A 9,001-nucleotide genomic window follows, 5' to 3' on the forward strand; every position below is an offset into this window, starting at 1 on the left:
TAAAAATGGTCTAAGTGATCCGCAAAATATCGTTGTTAGTAAGGAAAGTAACTCTAAAAGGTATGCCAACGGAATATATCAAGGGGAAGTAACTTAAGCAAGAAGGAAATAAAAAAAGTTACATAAATATCAGTTATTTTCATTAATTATGCGTTAAAGTCATAATTTATGAATATTAGTATTTTTATTTTATAATATCAAAAACACATACGTTAAATTAATTGTTATGTGATAAGCGGTTTTTAAAATATTACAGAGTTTTTTTCAGGTATATTTTAATCATACTAGCCTCTTAAGCTTTATTTATATTTTTCTTTATATACCATTTACACCACTATGTCGGCATCGCTTCTCGGCCTTTTGGCTAAGATCAAAGTGTAGTATCTGTTCTTATCAGCTTAATATCTGATACGTACCCCACCGGGGTACTTCGATATTAAACTGATTTTTGGACTTAGGTGAGATGTCAGGGGCTTGCTCCGCTCTTGCCACGGGTTGGCCCGGTATTGCAGTACCTCCGGGAACGGCCCACTCTCCCCCGGGAGAGTTAAAAAACAATCAAAAATAAGAGTATCCCTCCTGAAAAGATCTTACGTTTGAAAGCATTCAACATTTAATAAGACTACGTGCATTTCCTCATTTCTTTGGAAAAATGAGGATATACGCTAAATATAATCACACTTTTTGAAGTAAAATGATAGAGTAAAAATATCAAAATAACAAAATGATTTAATAAACAATTTATTGTAAATATTTACATTTTGCTTTACAGTGTTGTTAGTTAAAGTAAAATAACAATTTCTTTCTAAGAAATGCAATACCATAAACAAATAGGATTTGGTAAAACGCATTTCTAAAACCATCACTGCATTAATGATTTAATAACATATGTATTCGATTCATATGTATACTACTTCACGCTCAAAATGTTTTTAAATCCTCGTGAGTAATACCTGTGAAAAACAACTTATTATTTCGATTTAATTTGTTATATATATTATCTGGTCTGCTTTTTGTACAAAATTGTCTATCATTATTAGCTGGTTCTTACTTGCATGCAATGTCAAATTTGATTTGTCTGTTTGCATTGTTGCTTCGTTTCTAACTTTGCATTTGTTGTCTAGTCACACAAATATCAGTTAAGGAGACAGAGGGAAGCTGGAGTATCCGGAGAAAAACCCCCAAAACATTGAATGTGAAATGAAGCTAGCAAATGAGAAATCGAAGCTGGAAAGGATTAGTTATAAACATTTCATATAGCGTAATATGGAATAGAAATGAACACTTAAACACATCATTGCTGAATCAGATCAACATGCATTAAAATTCGCGATATTTATAGAAAAACCACATCCTGATAAACGGGTTTATCTGCGTAAGCCTAATTAGTTAGCACTGTGTACGCTTGTCAGTCAGTATCGGCCCGTCTCTGATGAAATCTGGCGCATCCATTCACTATAGAAAGACTCGTTATTTTATTGAATTACCTCAAATCAAATTGATTTACTACTCCTTTGGAATTAATTGAACAGAAAATAATCTTTATAGCTATTCTGAAAATGGATATAATTGACGTTTCCTTTTTTATATCATCTAGATATGTCGCCTTAATGTTTGCTTATTTGTGGGCCCAGACACCGTGGTAGATGGTATCAGTAGTGAAGTGATATCACGGCTGAATAAATAATGAAAAGGGTTGTTTTATATCTAAATCTGGCTTTACAAACATTTACATTTTAGATGAAGATTTCTAATTTTTAACAAGCTTTATTTATGTTTATTTAATAAAATAGTTTTCTGTATCAGAATATCCATATGTCTCACCTACTGCTCTGATTTGAACTATTTAGCATTTCCTGACAAAGAGATAGCTACTAATGAATGAAGATGAAGCAAATATTGTGAATATGTTTCTGATTAAACCGATGGAAATAGTCATGTACATTTTCGGGCTAATAATATATCTATGACATTGATATTACTGAGTGAAAACATCATACAAATCTGACTAGTTAAGGGGAGTAACTCCGACAGAACAGTAGGGTCAAACATCCCATTCTCAGCACTAGGATTTACTCCCCATGACAATGATATAAATGAAGATTATTAATATTTATTGATGTTTTAAGTGGGTGGGGCTGTGTGTGTGTGTTGGGGAGGGGGTGTTAAGGGGTTAAAGGCCCACTCCATTTTTCTGGTTAAGATATAAAGGTTTCTTAAAAACATTAATAACATAAGAAATATATATAGCGATGGCCTAAGATGAGGTTAAAACACCAAATATATGCAAGATTTTCTGCGCAATATATGAAAAATTTGCTGTTTTGCCGTCTGGCGTAGTGACAGTCAACTACCGCGCGGTGTTCAGGACATCGGCGGGACACATAAGACCACCCGCGTTATACAAATTAACATGTTACCTATTTTAATTAGATTGTTCAGAAGGTGATGATAAAAGTAGTATTTATTAATGGTAAGTTAATAGATTTTGAGACTACAAAATTATTGACCTCGTTTTACATTCCCATTTTAAAAATCGTTTCGGAAAGGTAGTTGGCCTTTAAAAAGAGATAAATGATGAAATGTTACATTTCTGTTATTTGTTATTGTACCAGATAGTTTACACAATTGTGCAGCATTTTATTTCCTTTTAAAAGCTTTGACATTGTCATAATTTCGGACGTGTCTGGATTAGATCGTGTAGTCAAAATCCGGAGTTCATGGGGTAAAGTCATGTACGTTTGCATACCCTACTTAGGCTTCAAGGTCACTCAGAGCCAATTTCTATTCTTTTCACGTGTTGGTATATGATGAAACCATACATGTTCGTGTTTGTTATAAAATTGGTTTTCCCAGACATTTTTTTCATACTGACATTTCAGCTGCTTTAAATTACTTTTTAAACTTAAAATGTCAAAACAACATTTTAGTAATGTACATGCACATATATGTTTTGTCGTTATAAAACTTTGATAAAAATATGACATGTGGTATATAATCAGTAACGTATTTTTTTCCATTTGTTGACAACTAGATCATCGACAAAGGAAAAGACGGTTGAAGGTTTCCAATGATCATTGATGAGTTGTATCAATAAAACTGTCTGAGGACATCCGAAGGCCAGGGCTGTTTTAGGCCTCTGCTACATAAATCTGTCATTGGCTCGGGTGATTTAACGACATAGACTAACAATAAAAGCGTAAAAATCTACCTGCGGTTGACGATTTGTGTGTAAATAGGTACATATATATATATCTATATACACACGTGTATGAATAGCGCGCGAAGGCTAATGTCCCGTGCCACGTTATCGCTAATAATATAAACCGCATACAAATGTAGTTCTACAGCAAAATAAATACAAACTAATTACACGAAAGACTACGTATTGACACATACTATTTACATCACTGTCCAAGTTAACATTTTGACCAAAGTTACATAGATATTCCTTGTTTTTCAATGAATAACAGTTATATTTCGTCGGTGGTGTGGAAACTTCGATATTCTATAAGAGTGAGAAGCACGTGTAGTTTCCATCTCCCGAGATGAAATATAACTGTTATTCATTAAGAAACAAGGAATATTCTATTTATCAAATGAACTGTTCCAATCAGCCTCGACCCTCCCGCTTACAAAGTTAGCTCCACATATGGGACACATATGTCTAAGGAAAACAGTATAAGATAATGTAAAGCAACACATTTATGCTCCAACAATTAAAAATAAAGAAAGATAATTGGAATGATGCACGAAGTATAACATTTTTGTTTGATATTTAAAAAAAATATACCTAACTAAACGTTATTTTCACTGTAAATACACTTTTTGAACACACCGTTTTCTAATTCATGTCAAATTGAGTGAAAATATCAATTCAATTATTTTATTCCCCTTTTTATATCAAAAGTGATATTTTCACTCTGGTGAAAAATACCACATATATTTTCACCATAAAAGCTTATATTTCCGATTGAAAAAAAAAAGTTATTTTATTAATTGACACCATCACTAAATAAAAAAATCAATACATCTTAAAGAAATTGTCAATCATCTTTAACATTTTTACAGCCACGATCATGACGTAAAAGGCATATGATGATGTAAGGGTGACGGTTTTGGTGGTTGAACAAAATCTAGTTCCCAGAAGAAAACTCGTACAGATCTCGATCAGTCCATTTGATCTATCAAAGTTACTTCCCGTTAATTCACGTTCTACAGCTGAGGTCCGATATTTACCGTACCCGAAATCCATCTGATTTTAAAGACCCATTAAATGTACTTTCAAAACAAAAAACGATTTATGTAAAGGGTTATTTATAACAATTATACCTATCTATACACCTATATATATAAACAGTCTGAAGAGCTCCCTTGAATGGGGCGAAAGCGTTCACTAGTCAGTCGTTATTGTTTTTATTTCTTGTAGATTTCGTCCGTGAGGATTTTTCTTAAACTTTATTATATATAAATATCTATATAGATGGCATATAAAATATAAAGTTACAACACCAAATAAATGAAAGTGAAAGATTCGCTGTCGTGTGGCACACGGAGAGTCGGAAACAATAAGACGACCCGCGTTATAGGTTACATTCAATTTAGTTTTATATTATTTTAATTAGGAACTGGTGATGAGTGTTGTGTTAAAAGTATGCTTATAATTTTTTCTATTCTACAAAATAATTAGACTTGTTGTTATATGGTGATATAAAATCTTTACAAATCATTAAATGTATACGCAAATTTACGCTCAGACGAATTAGTATACTGTAATATAACTACATGTTGTATATTAAATACATTTTTCAAACACTTCTGACGTCAAATATGATTCGATATCAATATCAAGTTTTATTCAAGGAAAAAAAAAAAAATGTTTTATTCTCATTTCTAAACAAATATCGATTTTGTCATCCGAAATGTCTGTTACATCAGAGAAGCGTTGTTTTGTGATAAAAGCTTTAGTCGCGGCCATTACAACAGATGCCGGGTCCATTGTTTGTACAGATAGAACAACCCCTCTAGGGAGGCTTTCTCCACCAACAGCTGGCTCCGTACCACAGCTTCATCACTTATTGATTTTGAAAATCTGCTCTTTTTGATATTTTATTCTTGTATTGCATATTCACAAACTGGAATCCCACGAAGTGGGAATCTAAGTCGACTCATGCACAAGTTTTAAGTGAAAGAAAACAGCTCGCTTAACGTCGCAACGACGGGTTTATGGTGGCATAAACTTCAATATGTATTGATACACATCTAATGAACTGCAAATCAGTTCATGGTATAATTTGCTCAAGTTATATTGAGGTTTATGTCCCAATAGACCTATATCATTGTAGCCAATGCTTATATATAATTTTCATCGGTAGCTGCGTATGCACGAATCAATAGCTTTATTTATCATTTTATTTTAATCGTATACATATGTAATTACATATGAATGCAAATTTGTAGAAATAATTCTTAGTCTAGTACTTAAAACAATTGGAGGGAATGATTTCCTGAGGATTGACAATTGTAATTCAATGCCAACTTGATATTATTAATCATTGGAAAACTTGGGACCTAGTTTAGTAGAAATATGTACAAATATTAATTTCTTTACATCCTTTAAGTCCGCAAGAATAAAATAATCGGTATTTTAGTTGAATATTACCTACAGTTATCAGCTATCAGACATTATTGATATGGAATTAAACATGAATCTTCCAATTATATACACTGTATATATATAATGTAGTAAAACACTAAAAAAGACATTTAAAATGTGGCAGGTTCAAAAGTAAAATAGCATAATACTATGATGTTTTATCAAATATATCGCTACCCCGACATGTAGAATTTTATCATTACATATACCATTTCTTTCATGATTTCGCTCCAAAGTAGTCACAAGTCAATAAGACACTTATTTGTGTACAGATACATATCGAGTATATCTGTATTCAGATACAACACACACATTTCACGAGGGGATGACAATCTTATTACTTATCAACGAACTGATATCAAACATGTTTTATTGTATCATATTTCATTTAGAAACTATCTTATCATTAATAACAGGTTTCAGGTAAAATTGAACAGAACTTGTTGAAGCATGTATATTATTATATATATCTCCATAATTCATATCTCTAATTCTTTATCTTTATTAAACTGAATATGTGTGCATAAGTAGTTTATTTGTTGTTGGTAAGAAACTTGCTTATTATTCAGCGTTGCATAATCATATCACTCACTGTCCCTCATTGTCGTGTAAGTAGGGAAGAGCTAGATCTCCATTTGTGCTAGTTTATACTTTTTCTCTCATAGAAATTGAAAAGTAATAGAAATAAGTATACCTTTTCAGACAGATATGTTTTTGTATTTAGACAGACATCATGACTATTTACTTCAGTATTTACACGTAAGCGTAATGTGTGCCAATCTGTCATTACATTTCAAAATGTTGGGAAATGCACCTCTTCATTTCGTATTTCCCTATTGATTACAGGCAACTGGTATATAGGTAAGTAAAGCTTACTATACTGTTTTTGCCTTATCAAACATAGACTGCATAATATATAATGATGAGGGGGAAAAAAAGAAAAAAATCCCACATATTTTACACGAGAAATAAATCAATGTCAATATGAATGCAAATGCTACATTCGCAACGTGGAAATACTCGCTTGTATTGTTTTCATTAAATCTCTGCGAAAATATTATCACGCGAATAGTTCTTTACGCGAATATATCAGCGAATATAACGTTTGAAATTTGAATAGTAGGAGTAAAAATGCGCTAAAATGATCATACAGTGAACAGTTTGAAAGATGATTTATAGAAAATATCCATTCTCGAATATATCCGGTCAACGTTTACCATCATAAAACGGACCTCAGTCATCGTGACCATTAATTATTACTCTCGAGTTCTTCCTAATCAGGAGTCAGACTCAATGTTTTTGTGCAGTTGACTCTGGGAGTGGCATATTTTTTTCTCTACTTTTTATGAGTGGTTGTGGTTGGTAATAGCAGACCTGGAGGTGTTGATGATTTCATACCGCTGCGAAATAAACAACCCCCCCCCCTGTACATTTACAGGTGGCAAGTTAAGGTAAGTCAAGACTACATTTATTAACCATATCAATAATAGTAAATGTAAACATGCAGTCCTTAAATAGCAGCAGATAATTAGTTATCATGGGAAAAAAAATCAACATTTTGCACGAACAATATAATCTTTATAACAGTTTCAACAGACAAGAGGTTTAGCTGATTTAAAAAAAAGCTTTCTCTTTCTAGTCTAAGAGTCTTCAGAGAAAGTTTAAACTTTTCTTTTTACTGGCACGAATATGTTTTGTCTTTGTTCTCTCTTATATGTATTTGTTGTTTTGATACCTCTCTCTCTCTATTAATATTTGCCATTGTAAAGTTGTGATAGAATAATAAACGGCTCTTGTTTGCCATTGTCACTCAATACAGACGAGAACGCGGTGACATCATGGTCATTATTAATCTAGACATTCAATATTTATTTATGTTAAACAAACTCAATCAATCGAAGTGAAAGTAGAAGTTGGTTGCATTAGATATAAATAGATATGACGTAATGTTGGTGTTTCGTTTTTTAAACCGTTGAATGTATTTCACATACTTAAATTATTATCTAGGTACACTGCATTACATGTTTGGATGACTCCACATATAGCATACAAAGTTAAATAACAATACAAAATATTTTAAAATATTGAATACAATGTATATTTGCAGTGTTCATTCTTAATAGATCACTGTTGGAATACACTCACTACATTTCTTTTTGCTGTATTCGGTACTTATGGAGTACGCCTTGTATTTTAAAATTTCAGAACGTGAATCTATTGGATTGTGATATACTCTGGAGTAAAACGTTAGCATTTTTGTTACATTGGTAACATCTTTTAACTTGGATATATAATGTTTTGAAGATAAATATATATGCAATGTATGTTCTTTGTCTCAAAATAAAAGCTGCGTAAAATTAACGAAGACAGAATGATAAAAGTCTTTCTTCATCATTATCTTTCACCATTGCCAAAATAAGCTTATTTTCAGACACTGTTTTCAGAAGGTCGCCCCGGAGATCCCCAAACAGATACTTGTATATCGTCAACGTTCCCGGTGATATATCATGATGACCTATTATCGACCAGAGTAAATTTAGATGTGTTTGGCGATGATAGCTCTGACGGTTTCATTGTCAATACCTCTGCTTTATTAAGAACATGACAGCCTCGGTATGGTTTGTAAAGCGCGTGGGTGTTATCGATGATGTATGGACTTCTTAAGTACAGTCTTGGAAAAAGTAATTGCTAATCAAATGCGAGAAAAGAAATAAAACAAGAACTTAAGTTGCTTAGGGAGTTGATTCAGGTTTTAAGTTGTTTTTAAGAGTGACTCCGTGTTTTTCTGTGAAGAAACTGGGGGCCACATGTTCAATAATGGCTTATCCCGGTTATTTTGGATTATGACGATGATACCAGGCCACAATAAATGTCATTTTAACTTGAAATTTTCATTATCCTGAACATCTGCGGATTATATTTTAGTAAATTTAAAATTAACATTTTTAAGCTTCATAATACCCAAAGAAGCTCCAAAAGCTTTTCAATATGATAAGCTTGTGTAAAATATGATACATATTGTACACACTGCACCACAACCTGTCAACATATGTGTTTTATACCTTTTATGTTTATAAAGTGATACATCAGGTTTGTACATTCCAAAATATCCTTAAAGACGTTACACCGCTGTCGAATAGTATATTTTCTCTATCAACAGAATGAGCAGACTAATACGTATGTTTCTTCAGTTACATCATTACCATCATTTAAAAGTTGGTGCTTTTTATTTTACTTCAAGATATAATTAATTGCGTTCCGAAAAATATCCATGGCACTATGCCCTATATGGAATGAAGTACAATATGTACAGATTTCGCAAGAAGCTATGGCAAAATAAATCAT

At 32.3% G+C, this 9,001-nt stretch overlaps 1 non-coding gene across 1 annotated transcript; it reads left to right on the forward strand.

Annotated features, from left to right (window-relative positions):
• Positions 1-344: 344 nt before the first annotated feature.
• On the forward strand, positions 345-537 carry LOC138322565 (U2 spliceosomal RNA). The gene has a single exon (XR_011208437.1). It is a non-coding gene; the product is annotated as a U2 spliceosomal RNA (small nuclear RNA).
• The last annotated feature ends 8,464 nt before the right edge of the window (positions 538-9,001 follow it).

The sequence above is a fragment of the Argopecten irradians genome, chromosome 4 (genome assembly GCF_041381155.1).
Source record: "Argopecten irradians isolate NY chromosome 4, Ai_NY, whole genome shotgun sequence".
Classification (NCBI taxonomy): Eukaryota; Metazoa; Mollusca; class Bivalvia; order Pectinida; family Pectinidae; genus Argopecten; species Argopecten irradians.